Source organism: Chelonia mydas, chromosome 12 (assembly GCF_015237465.2).
Source record: "Chelonia mydas isolate rCheMyd1 chromosome 12, rCheMyd1.pri.v2, whole genome shotgun sequence".
In the NCBI taxonomy this organism is placed as follows: Eukaryota; Metazoa; Chordata; order Testudines; family Cheloniidae; genus Chelonia; species Chelonia mydas.
In genome coordinates this window covers 31,328,147-31,343,457 of record NC_051252.2, presented here as the reverse complement: position 1 = coordinate 31,343,457, position 15,311 = coordinate 31,328,147, and the positions used below count along the sequence as shown (strand labels likewise).

The window sequence follows — 15,311 nt, the reverse complement described above, 5'->3', positions numbered from 1 at the left end:
TTGCAATGCTGCTGAAGGTCAACGAGGAAGGACAATCTGTAGCTATCATCTGTCTTGTAGAAAGTTTGCAGCATCCCAGGACCTTTGGTAGAGGCCACAGTATTGCTGAGCTGCAAGGAGGAATCACAATTTTGTACCACCACTACTACTGTGGTGAAACAAACATCGTTATGACAAATGGTGTCAAAAGCAGTTAGCTTCATGATAGCACATGCTGTTACTAGCAAAATAAAAGAAATGTACACATCAAAGACAGATGTTTTCTGTACTGGGATTCATGCTAAGTTCTAGTTAGGGTCTCATGGACCTAAGTGCAAATGCTGCTCAGGACTTATTTTACTCCAGGTTCCTAACTCTTGAACTATAGCTGTAGCAGTATTAGGGCTTTTGGCACACGTCTGCAAGTCTTACATGACTTCCAGTAGAGAGCAGTGGTAAGAAACAAACTACAGTGGGTGAACTCCTAGCCCCATTGAAGTCAATACACCATATAATAGCCTATAGTATAGAAATGAACATTTCTGTCTCTGGCAGTTATAGCAACATGATTTTTCCTAAGATGCTGGTCTGGCCTGAGAGCAGGTTTTTTACAGAGTCAGAGCAGTAACAGGGTGATTTAGGAATCTGTTGTTTGATTTCTAACATATGTGATAAGGTGGTTATAGCTTTAAGTATAATAATTCTGGAATATATGTTCCCAAGGCTAAAAGCCCTTGTCCCCTGAAATCTCACTGAGGAGTAAAAGTCACTGGGTCAGGAACACTCTAAATCCAGAGTGACTCTATTGACTTTAGTGGAGTTGCTCTGAAATTACAAGTGAGATTAGAATCAGACACTCTGAATACTCATAGCTCTCAGGGTTTCAGGAGCATGTCTGTGTAAACAAAGAGTTTCTGACAGGACCACCTCTGGAGTGAACCTGTTTTTTGTCAGCCTGGCTGTATATCTTCCTAAGGAGTTCATAACTGGCATCTCAGTATTTAAAATGCCAGCTGAAAATTTGTCTTTTTATTTTGATCACCTGGTTTACTGTCTCACATGAGAGACTGGAATTCAGCAATTTCTCTTCTGTCCTCATTTCTTTTTCATACTCTAAAACCTTGCTTTGGTTTCCAAAGCTACTGTCACTGGATGCAAAAAGTCATGATGTTATTTCTGTATCCTCTCAGCCACCAGCCTCTCAGCCATCATCTGTTGTTCTCTTCCTAGGGGATCTTCTCTACTCTTTCAAATGTACATAGGTCGATTCATGGAAGGAAAAAGCGGAGAGTGTTTAATGATATATCTAGTGGCCATTGCTGAATGTTTATAGCAGCGACTCATGAGTGGCCTGGTTTAGTCTCATAAATTGCAGTTGCTCTAGGATCCTGTATTTTTGGTTTTCCCTTTGCTTTGTATATATTTCTCTTCTTAGTAGCACTCTACTGAATGATGACAGATATCTGAGTTTTCACATCCCCTCATCCAGTTTCCAGCTCTCTCATTATCAAAAAATGAAACCAGATCCTGGTCATTAAAAAAAAATGTAATAGTTTGATTGGTTTCAGAGTAGCAGCCGTGTTAGTCTGTATTCGCAAAAAGAAAAGGAGTACTTGTGGCACCTTAGAGACTAACCAATTTATTTGAGCATAAGCTTTCGTGAGCTACAGCTCACTTCATCGGATGCATAAAGTGGAAAATACAGTGAGGAGATTTATATACACACAGACCATGAACAAATGGGTGTTATCATACACATTGTAAGGAGAGTGATCACTTACAATGTGTATGATAACACCCATTTTTTCATGGTCTGTGTGTATATAAATCTCCTCACTGTATTTTCCACTTTATGCATCCGATGAAGTGAGCTGTAGCTCACGAAAGCTTATGCTCAAATAAATTGGTTAGTCTCTAAGGTGCCACAAGTACTCCTTTTCTTTTTGCGAATAGTTTGATTGTAATTCAGCTTTTTTAAAATAACTTTTGTGATTTCTAACATCTGGATTCAGGTTTAAACTTCCTTTCTCTTTTCCTTTTTTGCAGGCAGACATATGCATGATAATTGAATACACAAATAACTGGTTAGACATATCATTTGACCAAGTGTCCAGTCAAAATAACTCACATTTTGAATGTCAAATACTTGTAACAAACTGCTCATAAACCAACTACAAAGCAAGCATCATAAGAAGGAATTATTTGATGAACAATATGCATAATGAATAAATCTAAAAAAGATTATAATCTGTTTCCAGGTCACAAATAGATGAAAATGCAAAATGAATAGAATAGAATAACTTATATAAAGATTATCATTATCAAGATCTAGTCTGAATTATCATTTTATTTTTCTAGAACTACAGTTCTGATCATAATATAAAGTATGAAACTCAGCTAATAAACACCCAGTTTAGTGCTGGTGCATGAGGTGATAACTTGCTTTGGTTTCAGATCAGTGAATAAAATGACATGCTGGATCTTTGAAAGCCATGGACTTTGTTTTAGAGTAGTAGCTTGCTGTGTTTACAGACAGCTATTTATGCTTCCTGTTTACTGCAATTTACTTAGTTATAGCATAAGTTACACATGATTATCTTCTCAATAGGATGCTGTGATGACATCTGTCAAGTTTAAAAGTCCGTGTAGCTGCTATTAGTCAGTAAAATGATCCAGAGGTGCATTTATTGGCATAGTGGCAAATCAGTGCTTTAAACAAAAAAGCTTGTGAAAATGTTTAAACAGATTTTTGGATGACGCCATCTATTCAGTAATGAGATGGTTTTAATCATTAAAGGCTAATGTGTGGAGCTGGAGAGTGGAAGACCCAGGGGAAATGTACAATTGGTGGTTATGATAATATTTATCAGAGTAATGTCAACTAAACAAGGAAAAAATCTGATGTTTGTAACCTCTTGTTTCTTCACTGCAGCAGCGCCACGGGAGTTTAAAGCATCGGCCATTTGCATTAGAAACTTCATTTCCCCAGGGTTTATAATGTTGCTATTTCAAACTGTATCAAGCTGAAATTGCCTTACATGTCCTCGGCTCTCACACAAATTTAATATTCCTTTAAGTTGAGCTTTCCACTTTTTATGCAGAACTGCTCTAAATACAAATTCTTGGATGTTTCAGATGTTGTTTTCTTTCTAGTATGGTGCTAGAGAAACAAATAGCTGGAACTTGAAAACTGCTTTTCAAGCCTCTGTGGCCTGAGGCTGCTAAAGTCAATGGCCAAACCTTCTTTGACTTAATTGAGAACACAGTTGGGCCTTCACCCTACCAATGAGTTTAATAGCTTTGACGGTTGGGAACAGAAACAAGAGAATGGCAATGTTACTTAATTTTGAAGAGTGGTGGACCTCCGTGGCCTTTGGAAATCTGCTCAGTCACCCACATGATGCACAATTCTCACAGTGCACAAGCTATACAAAATACTGTTACCTTTGAATTGCATAGAAGGATTACTTTAAAGCTGCACCAAAGGTGCCCCCACTTATCTGGGATTTTGTGGATTGAAAACATTCTGCACTGATTAGCTATTTAGGTTCCTAAAAGGGAAATAGAAAGTGCTTTCCTTTCTTTCACTTCTCTTTTCTTTCATTTTTTAAATTGATTTGACAGTGACAAAGACCTCAGAAATAACTAGTGTGTGTGAAAAATTATATGCAAACTAAAATTTACTTGTCGCCACAACTCATGGAGTAAAGTACTACTCAGGAATGGATAAGGCTGACAGAATCAGACATTTAAAGCTGATTCTCCTACCTTTAATCATGATGGGTAGCACTTGACTCTACAATAGTCCTATTGACTTCCATAAGGGATTCAACATCAGCAAGGGGATCAGAGTCTGGTCCTTGGATTTTAAACTCTTTGGGTCAGGGACTGTGTGGCTTTACTACTGGAATGCACCAGGCACAGATACGATGCTGTACAAAGATGGAATAATAATAATGTCATTGTTCAGATCTCGGTTTCTAAGCGGAGGTTGTTTGTGGCCTGAGAATTACCTGTCCTCTTTTATTTTATACCTTGTCTTCCTGTTTTTTTGTTGACAACACATCTGCTGCTCTGCTGTCTGACCAAGATTGTAAATGCATAATAGCCAAACACTCAAATAAAGACAGAAAGGAAAGTCTGAAACAAACCTGCTGAAATGAACAAGTGACACAGGAAGTGAGCATATTCGTGAGAACAGAACCACACTTGTGTGCAGCAAATTGCCGTAGTTTCAGAGGGAGAAATGACCACAAGCACAGGGACTATAAGAACAGAAGCTGTGAACTTAGCATTCACACCAGAATATTAATAATTAATGTAACAATCCAAAATGGGGGAAAATGAACACTTAAACCCTGCTATTATGGCCTGTGTTTGTTTGTGTATGAGATAGAGATGTTGGTTCTCAACACATCATGAGTCATTCAACTGTACTCTGGGAATAATGGTTGCAAATTGATTTTCACTGTATTCATGGATTGGAAAAATCAGCAAAAAATTCATTTATAGCAATTATTTCTAATAACAGGCCAGGGCAAATGTTCCTCAGCAGGGACTGGCTGGGAGTGTGAAAATAATTGAATATAAATATGCAGTTGGCTCTTTGGAGCTAACATAAACAGATACTAAAACAAACAATTCTGTAATATATAGGTCACACACACTTCATATGAGTACGTAGCCATCTCATTGGCCTAAACTGTGTGTGCAAACTAGTGTCACAAATATTTTTGCCTACCAATTGCAGTTTCAAATTCTAAGTTCAGGCTTTCAAAATCTGGGCTAAAATTTTCAAAATTGCCTAAATGACTTAGTCTCCTAAGTGCCATTTTCAAAAGAGATATAGAAGTCAATGAGACTTGGCTACTAAGTCATTTAGGCACTTCTGAAAATTTCCCTCAATCCCATAATGTCAGTGTCCACAGGGTCTTGTTGGCTGATCTTTATAGTTTACATTGCAGTAATGCTCAGTGGTTCTAACCAAACCTCATTGTGCTATGCATTGAACAAACACATATTAAGCGGCAATCCCTGTCCTGAAAAATTTACAATACAAGGAGACAAGAGGTGAAACAGGCACAGAGAAGGGAAGTGACTGGTACAAGGGGCCACAGCAGGTCATTGGCAGAGTTAGGAATAGGACCAGGTTTCCTGAATCTTAGTCTGTGGACCCCACTGGACCATGCTGCTTCTAGCCATCCTCCCAGGCTCTGACTGCTTTGGAAGCAAGTGATGCATACACAGCTACATCACAAGCTGTTACTGGAACTCCATTCTTGATACCTATTACACTTGTTTGTATTGGTTTTGGTTTGGAAAGATACTTGACATAGGGATGATCACATTTACCCAGACCTTTTGACTCATGTTTAGTCATTTTTTTAATGAACAATACCAGTACCCTGCATTGTTATCTTGTTATGAGGTGACTTAAAAGGGCAGATACGCTGGTGCATATTCTTGGACTCATAGCATTAGTTGGCTTTATCCTGTAGTCATGGGAACTCTGATTCATTGTTCGAGGACAGTCTGTAATGAATAATGTATTATAAGCCTATTCACTAAGATTTCCTATGTGCTATAGCATTAAAAATTTCCTACACACCAGATTCATAATTGTCTTTTCCTATATTTAACAACGTAAGTAGATAATGTCTGTTGCTCAGCCAACACATATATATTCTGATGTTGGATCTGTTTGTTGTTTAACATTTTCAGAGCATGCTGAGCAGAGAAAACTTCATAACCTATTAAAAATTATTAATGAAATAAAACACAATACTGTGCGTTTCCCAGAGAGAGATTCAAAAATAAGCTCTGTATTTAAATGGCACATTCAATAACTGCAATACACAAACCTATGTATTCTGAGGCTGATGGGAATGCTGCTCAGAAATGGCCAGGCTGTATTGTGGGATGGTGGAGAATATAGTGTAAAAGACTTTAAGCTGTAAGACTTTAAGACAGGTCTGGTATATTATGCAACACATTAATACACACAGTCAGCTTTATGCTGTGTTTTTGTTGGGCAAAAAATTAAATCTTGGCATGTCACAGTATCAACTCCTGATCAAGATAATGTAGTATGCAGCTCTTGAGTTTAATATGCAGAAGTAATTGTTTTTACAGCAGATGAATGAATCACCAGCTAATTGATTTAGTGGGTATGTAAGTGGGCAAGGTTTATGCTTTACATGGTTCAAAGTGTTGAATGAGTTACTGAATCTTGGATGGCTAATTGCAAATCCATACTCCAACAGCATTGGATCGTGGAGAGTGTCTGTTCATTGCATATCTACTGGTGCACTTACAAAGTAAGACAAAAATACAGTTGAAGTTAAACCTTGAAAGATTTTTATATCAAAAGGAACCTGATTCTGATCTCACTTACACCAGTATAAAGCAGAGGTAACTCCAATGAAGACAAGATCAAAATCAGGCCCAGAGTCTGTACAAAAGGTGCCCAGGTTTGCAGTGATGTTAGAGGTTTGTGTTTCATGCCATAATCTTTTACTATACTTGGCACTTGTTGGCACCTTTGTTTGGGATTTCAGTGGAGGCACCAGGGATTGAACTGGCAAGGAAATTGAACTGTCCACACACACACACACAGCTGGTTCCTGCATATCTGTGGGTTGGTGTAGGGCACTGTGGCTGCCCTTACTGAACCTACTGTATGGACTAAGGAGGATTCTTCAGTCTCCAGTGCCATCAGTGTGGCACCTTTCAGTAGTATTGGAGTAATTTAAAATAATTGTAAAGAAATGTGATACTTAACTTGGAGAAATAGCTTTTTTGTTACTCCAAAAGAGAACAGGGTATTGGGTTTTAGCTCCTATAATAAAGATACTCAAGGTGTGACATCATGTAACAATATGCTAGTGTTTGTGTTTGTGTGTATGTGTGTATAGCCCCCCCACAAACACACCTTGCGGACGGGACCAAGAGTCTGATCCAAAGCCCACTGAAGACAATGGAAAGACTCCCATTAAATGGAAAGATTCCCATTATCTTTAATCAGGCCCTCAATCCTATAGTCCTTATTCAGGCAAAAATCCTCTTGAAGTAAATTGGTCTTGGCCATCTGTATTCTTATACCACTGTTATCACTGCAGTCTCTGAGCACCTTCCAATAGTGCATTAAGCGGAGCGACTACACATCTGTCACTCGTTTGTTCACTCATCCTCTCTCCAGGGGGAGAAGCACTACAGGGGAGTGTCTTATTTGGTGGGTTGGCTTGCTTGTTTAATACAAATATACCTATTGCTATATGTTTATATTAGAGAAGGCAAGGTCAAAGAAATTCACTTGCACTTGGAGTGGAAGGAGGTGAGGTTTGCAATGGTCCTTAGTTCTTGGGGGAAATCTTTCCACAGTGTCAGGCTGCCCCAGAGAAAGTTCCACACACTAGCTTTACTCTTATTGTTGAGTTCCACTGTGCCAGGGGAGTAGAATTGTCAACTAAGGTCTTTGTCCTGGAGCTTTAGGCAGTCTTTTAGATATCCTGGACTCAGGACATAGAGCTCCTTGAAGATAAGGACCAAGACCTTGAACTTGATTCTAAATCCTATGGGAACCCTCTGAGGAGAACAGAGGACAGGTTTGATGTGTTCACGGTAGCCTGTGTTGCTGAGGGGATGCACTGCAGCATTCTGTGCTAGTTGGAGTTTCCTAAGTGCCGAAGGCTTCAGACCCAAGTATACCGTATTGTTGTAGTTCAGCTGAAGGCGACAAAGGCATGAATAACTATAGGCTATGTATTTGCAACTGCGAATATAGAAGCTAAACCCTAACGCAGTGAGACAGATCAGTTTCAGGGCACTCGGATGTATATAGAGCAGTCGTCACAGATGCTCAAAAGACAATGCATAGCTCTGACATTCTCCTTTGTCTTCCATATAGGCCTCTTCCATAGAAGCAGAAAAAGAAAGAATGAGTAAAATTGTCACCTGAAGAAGAGGGCAAGAATTTCACTTTATTTAGTCATGTTCTATTTACATGGAACCTGGGCCATAGTTAAGCAAGACATCTATTAAATGAGTTTCACTGTTGTTTTTGGCTGAGATCTTACACTTCTGATGGTCATGTTCATAGTTCTATTCAACTAGTACACACATTATTAACAATCCGTCACACTTCACTTATGCTATAGTACATCAGAATTTGCCATCATTAATGTGATTGCGGGAAGCATTTTCAAGTTCACCTTTTGACTTTTCATAAATATTAATGACAGTTACATTTAGGACCAAATATTTAAAAACAAACCATAATGGGCCTATTTGAACAAACAAGTTTGTGTGCTCCAAGTCTTGCATTTGCTTATGGAAATGTGTATTCAGGCATTGCAAATGTGCTCACAAAATAGGCAATAGTGTGTAGAAATTAGCATTTGCAGGCAGCAAGTGCAGAGACTGTAGCTCACAAACTGATGTACTTGCAAATGTGGAGGTGCTCTTTTGAAAATGAGGCTGTCAATGTGCAGTTATATTCTCCTGATACTATTAGCTTCATTAATCATACCACTTATATTGTCCACACTGTTTGGATTTCTTTTTTCTTTATTGTGCTTGTGATGGATGAGTGGTAGTAGGGGTGGGGAGGTCACAGACTTCCACACCATGGCTGGCAGGGAGAGAGTTAAAGCTCTATTCTTTAGGACAGCTTTGTCAGGCATTTTCTCTCATTGTTGAGAAATCTGGCCATGTGGAAATCAGCCTGGGCTCAGCTGAGACCGATTACCTAGTTGTGGAGACCAGTTGGGACTGCAAGGGGCATGGCCAGGAGGTCAGGAAGATGCTTTCTGCCTAAGCTTTGATATACCCTGTCTGCAAGGGGAAGAAAGAGCATTTACTGTTGTTTATTTTATTAGGGGATTTGGGTTGTTATGGTGTATGGTCTGCAAGTAAAGACCAAGAGAGACTTTTAGAGGACTTTGGAAGGAAGTGTATTTTATTGTCTGTGGATGTGAAACCTCTCCTCTTAAAGAGCAGTACCATTTTCTTGCTTATTTGGTCAACTAAGGGTCAACTATTTGTTCTTTCTGTTATCTGCCATCTAGTGGCCAGACTGTAAAGTGCAAAGTGCTTATTAACATGTTTTCTTTTAAAATTGTGTATTATTAATGCAAAAATCAATCTTCATGTAAATGAAATTTGAGATTTCCCTTTAAAACCAGGATTATTTCTTGAGTAAAAAGCAAACAAAACAAAAACAGAAATCCCTCTCCTTCCCGCAGAAAAAAAACCAACAAAATTCAACACCTTTTCATCTTTCTTTCCTTCTCTCGTGCTGGATTATAAAGTGCAGTAATACGAATTCCTCACTGACAGTAGCATGTCAGCTCACACCTCTGGGTCTTCCTTTTGGGTAGCCCACAGTGCCATCTGCAATAACTGACACTCGCTCCACAGCGCTGAGAAAGTGCTGGAGGTAAATTTCTGCTAGAATTACAAGAGAAGGATGTGGAGATGTTCCGGTTTAATATCCGCTCTCTTTCTTATCTATATTAGAAATGGCTATCACTGAGCATGCCTCAGTAGAGCTGGAATTATGAAGAACAGCACTCTTTCAGGTGCTTAAATTTTCTGAAGCCACAGTAATACTCATGAGTGATAAAGGACCATAGGTGGGCTATTGTGCATTTCGGGCTTTACACATAATAAGTGATAAATGGGTGTAAAGGAGGAGAATCAAGCCCTTAGGCTGTCAGGTCTTCAGGTCAAGGACTGTGTCTTCTTGTGTATATAGACAATGCCTAGCACATTATAGGTGATACTGGAATAATAACAAAATCAGATTGCACAATCTGCCTTGGAGAATATTCTGCAATGAGCAATCTGGCATTGGAAAGAGGCTAGACTAGACTCTCCTCTGCCTCTGAATTATGCTTTAGTGCTAAACATCCTTTTAACAACATGCCCGGAAAATGAAATCCTTGCTTAACCAGGGATGGCAGGGGTGCTGGAACAGTTTCAGAGTGGGGGTGCTGAGAGCCATTGAGCCAAACTGTAAGCCTTGTATATAATGGAAACCACTTCAAACCAGGGCGTGCAGCAGCACCCCCAGTTCCAGCACCTATGAGGGATAGTCAGCATTTTTCAATCTGTTCCCTTAAAGGAGCTGATAGCATTTACAATTTCCTCTTCCTGGTGCTTGAAACATTGTTGCTTCCAAGCGTCCATTTAGCTTGCCAGTTTAGTTCCAGAGTTTTATGCTGAAATCCATGCTGCTTGGCAGACAAGGAGATAATTCAGGTGGTGGACACTAATCCATAAATTGTTGCAGATAATTAGTAGATTGGAACGAAACTGGCAGCTTTTCACAGTTGGCAATAATAATTCCTTACTAAGACACCAGCTCTGTGGCTATCAGTCCGTTACTAATTGAAATTATTTTCCTATGCAGGATGCATGTTGAATAGGTTTGAATAAACATTTTTCATTATATATTATCTTTTTTGAATCTTCTGTTCAGGGTTCTGGCCAGTACTGGAAACACTGAAATACCATGAGCCACTCATACCCCAGAAATCTCATGGAGGTCTCTCATGAGATTTCCAGCAGAATTTTGCAAACCTTTACAATATAGGATGAACCCTTTTATTCTTGTTTTATGTAACTAAGGCCCTCATTAGCAATGTACTTAAGTACATACCTGCCTTTAAGCACATGATTAGTTCCGTTAACTTTAAAGGGACTACTTACATGCTTAAAACTAAACATGTACTTTAGTGCTTTCCTGAACTGGGGTCTAAGTGCAGAGATTGGAAGCAATTTTGTATGACAGAGATTCTGACTTAGTGGATAAGAAGATGTTGGACTACCACCTCAGACATTGATTTTAGTACTAGCGCTGCTAATAGTGTCCAGCATAGCCTTTGGCAAGACTGTTCCGTGGTTGCCCATCTGACAAATGTACGTTGTCCTTTTGCTTAGAGGAATGTAGTAGTAGGAATAATTTTACCAGACCCTGGAGTTTCACGTCCACTTTTTGAAAAGTTGCTCTGGCTGGTTTGAACGTAGATTGCCATGTTTTGTATCCATCTTCTTCATTGACTTAACTATGGACTTCATAGGCACCAAAATAAGTGGAGCATCTGCTGCTCCTGTTAACTAGATCCCGAGTAAGGAGTGCAGGATTCAGCCCAGCTGTTCTGCAGTGCTTTTAAATGTAAAGCACTATAAAAGTGCTATTTATTACTATTAAATATACACCATATTTTCGTAAAATTTGTAACCCACAACTTCCTATTTCATCATTTTTGCTGGCTTCTCTACAAAGATTTCTGCCCCCACTCCCCATGATCACTATGTCTAAACAATACATCTTGTTTAGTCTGTAAACTGCTGCTTTATGCTCATCTTCAGTGATGAATGGAATGGCCTACTAAAGTCTACCTCTAGAATACAGAAGAATGAGGATGTACCTAGGAGAGTTTTCTGACACAAGAGATATAGACTCTGGACTATGAGTGTGATTTTCCCCCCCTCTCATTTACATCAGGGTGTGGAGAGCCAGAGTGGCCTCCCTCCAGGTTGGAGAGTGAGGGATCACTACACCTGGGTGCTGAATCGACGCTCTGCATCACCCTGTCAATGGAGGAGATGGACCCAGAAGGGGAGTTGCCGGGACTACCATCTGCTGTGTACCCTGAGGACCTGTGGATTCCAGAGATACCAAACCCCAGGGAAGTAAGAAGTAGCCCAGGGCAGCCGATGACTGTCTGGCTGTGTGGCTGACTGCTTCTAGGTCAGTGTGTTGCAGCTGGATCCCTGCTGACCCAGTGGTGGACCACTCTGCCCTGGACTGGGAAGTGATGGAGTTGGGTGGGCCTGCATCGCCCTACCCCGGCCACCCCACCGCTGGGGTGACTGACTCCCCACATAGGCAAGGAGGCCTGTGTGAATCTACCATCCGGCAAGCTAGGATGCTAGACTGTGTGGGTGCTCACCCCTTCTGGAGTCCCTAGACTGGGTGCTCATCCCAACTTGAACCCTGAACTGAGTGTTTGTTGGCTGCCTTAGCCAGAAGGCTTAGGCTACAGCCTGCCTCCTGCTCTGTCCATCCAATGGGCTAGAGCTTCAGACTGTGTGTGTCTGCTGGCTGCACTGGCCCACAAGCTGAGGCTAAAGCCTGTTCCCGGCTCTGCCCCACCGAAAAGGCTAGACCCCAGACTGTCTGTGTGGTAGCTGGCTGTCTTGGCCAGGAGGCTTAGGCTACAGCCTGCTCTCTGCTCAGCCCCGCCGAAAGGCCTAGAGCTCCAAACTGTTAAGTACTGACAGCTGCAGCTGAAAGAACAGGAGTACTTGTGGCACCTTAGAGACTAACAAATTTATTAGAGCATAAGCTTTCGTGGGCTACAGCCCACTTCATCGGATGCAAAGAATGGAACATATAGTAAGAAGATATATATACACACACACACATACAGAGAAGGTGGAAGTTGCCATACAAACTGTAAGAGGCTAATTAATTAAGATGAACTATTATCAGCAGGAGAAGAAAACTTTTGTAGTGATAATCAAGCTGAGGGGCTGGGAGCTAAAGGCTCCACAGTGCTCTGCCCCGCCCAGGGTGGGACCATGAGCACCCGACTATTATTTCTTGTTTGCCTCTGTTAGATGGGCCCAGACCTACAGACTACTTACAACTCAGCCCCACCAGTGCGACCCGAGCCTGAGGGTTACCGCCCAATACAAGAGGCAGAGTGGCCTCCCTCCCCACTAGTAAACTGAGAAAATTCTATTGAAATCAATGGTGCAGAACCAATGCAAGAGAAAGGTGAATCAGGCCAAATGCTGATTTTCTTTGAAAAATATCCGTGGTATGATTCAAGCAAGGCTCCAAATAATCAAAAGTGAAGTGTGAAACACCCAATGCACTCTCTCAAGAGTATTTGTCACCCTTGCTCCCAAGGCCCCTGCAAAGTCATACAACTGAGCCTTGTTATTGTGACCTAAATCTCTCTAGTAACCAATATTACTGTGTGTTTTAATTTGTCCAGGAAAAGGGAAAAAATTATTGTAATACTGTTGACTCCTCTAATTTGACTGCCTGAGAGTCAAAAAATTATTTTGCAGCTCAGGTAATACTAATCTCTAGTAAACAGAACGTAATAAAAGGGCAACCACCAGTATATTATAGTCTGTTGTTTTCTAAGGGGCCAGTCCAGCAGCTATATTTGCTGTTAGGGACTACTGATGCACATAATAGAGGCAAGATTTGTCCCTGAATTAGAAAGCCTAAATTTACTGAAAATGCTATGTAACATTTAAACCATGTGCATAACTCTTGGAAGTAATAGTGTCTAATTGCATTTTATTAAGCTGGCCTTTTCAAGTTCATTATCATTAATTATGATCAGACAATGTTCCTTCATTCAGGGAATCTGGTGTTGTCTAAATAGCTCACCTTCTTAGGTGAAATGTACAGCAGGATGTGATATGGGAACACTATACATAGCTGATGTTAAAAGCAAGCTTTCTGAAGAGTTCTAATTGGTGTGCTTATAGAGAGATGTCTTCAGCACACATGAACATTCTTTCACTGGGATTTAGACTGGGGAGTATTATTAACACATGACAAAAAACAAAGATCTGAAACTTTAGTCACTGGCACTGAAATATTATTGAGTTAGGGGAACTCCAGTTTGTTTTTGGTGCTTTCTATGTGATCTATGAACACACTAAATTCTGTTAGCAAATATGGGACACTTTAGCCTGCTTTGACTGAATATTTAATACCCTCTTTTACACTAATAAATACCTTTTAAAAATCTTCTGTAGCATAAAGATGCACTATTTTTGTTTTGGCAAGAGGGGTGACTTGTAAATTGCCACAGATTTGCAGAGGTGACAAATCAGATGACAATCAATTAGATTATGTACTTTTTGTCACTTGTAGGGAGTTTGTGAATCATTCCTTCATCCATTCCTAAAGAGTTCCAACAATGCTTTACTCATGTTAAACCAGATCTACCTAAAATTCAGAAAAGTTGAGCTGAAAGTACATTTGAAAAACGTGTGACCTGAATATTTCTACATACAGAATGTAATGTACACTAACCTATTAAGTGCATATCTCATCCTGCTGAATTACATATGCCTATAGCCCTCTTTGTAACAAACTACAATATGCAAATTATTGATCAAAGATGTTCATCCTTTCTGTGCACTAAACTGAATGCTTAAAATCTGGCTAAGTGACAGATAAGCAAAACATGAAGTGGATAAACAACTGGCTTGCATTATTACTTTAAATGGGACAGACGACTGGCACTAGCTGGTGTCACAAGAGAGCTTATACATTTGTCAAAAATAAATGTTGAGGCAAAGCCAAGATGTTTACTGTATTTTTAAAGTGGGAGGATGATCCGGTGACAGATTTCTGGTGCAATTACACTAGTTTATTTTTATCATTCCAAACATGTGACGTTGATATCATTTTGTCAAATGGATGTTGGAACCCTAGAGTGATTGTTGCTCAGAGAGAAGCAGCATCTTGATTAACTCAGAACGTGCTATTTTAGTCCATCAGCCAATGATTATCCATAAAATTAGTCTTTTAAAGAGTACTATGGATGTGTCCCTGAAATTATCTTTTTCTCCTGGTTAAATGTTATCAGGATTCTAAATCCAATTGGCTGGTAGAGATTACACTGGTGGTTCTATCACATAAACAGCAACTTCACCATAGCCTGAGCAGCCTTATACAGTTTTGTACAGTAATTTTAAAATTACTTTCTCATTCTTTGATTCTGCTTTTCCTCCTATTACTGTCCACCTTTGTTCAGATGAATCTGCTGACAGCAGACTCCATTGAGATTATGCATACTCACACATTTTTTTATTTTTTTTCCTGTTGAAAAACCACAGCTATACAGTAGCTCTCCTAATACAAAACAGAAATAAAAATGGCAGGATATTTCATTATATATTTATATTCTGTAATGAGGATGTTGCTAATACCGCATATACTTGCACAGCATGTAAGGAGCCTTGGTAAAGACTCTAGAGCAGGGGTGGCCAACCTGAGCCTGAGAAGGAGCCAGAACTTACTAATGTACATTTCCAAAGAGTCACAGTAATAGGTCAGCAGCCCCTGACCCCCATCAGCCCCCCAAGCCTCCCAGCCCCACCGATCAGCGCCTCCCCCTCAGCATCCGAGGGAAACATGCTAGCTAACCCTCACCACTTTTCTTACTCTAGACAAACCTTTGAAGGCTAAAGCTGAGGTGGGCCTGGCCCATGCATCCCTTTGGAAATCATATAAAAACAGCCATACTGGGTCAGACCAAAAGTCCATCTAGCCCAGTATCCTGTCTTCT

General features: G+C 40.1%; 1 long non-coding RNA gene across 1 annotated transcript in view; it reads left to right on the top strand.

Annotated features, from left to right (window-relative positions):
- LOC119563680 overlaps window positions 1-15,311 on the top strand; it is a 193,071-nt gene that overhangs the window by 175,105 nt on the left and 2,655 nt on the right. Inside the window, exon 8 of the long non-coding RNA XR_006285096.1 lies at window positions 11,489-11,734. This is a non-coding gene — a long non-coding RNA (uncharacterized LOC119563680). The remainder of the gene's footprint in view (window positions 1-11,488; window positions 11,735-15,311) is intronic.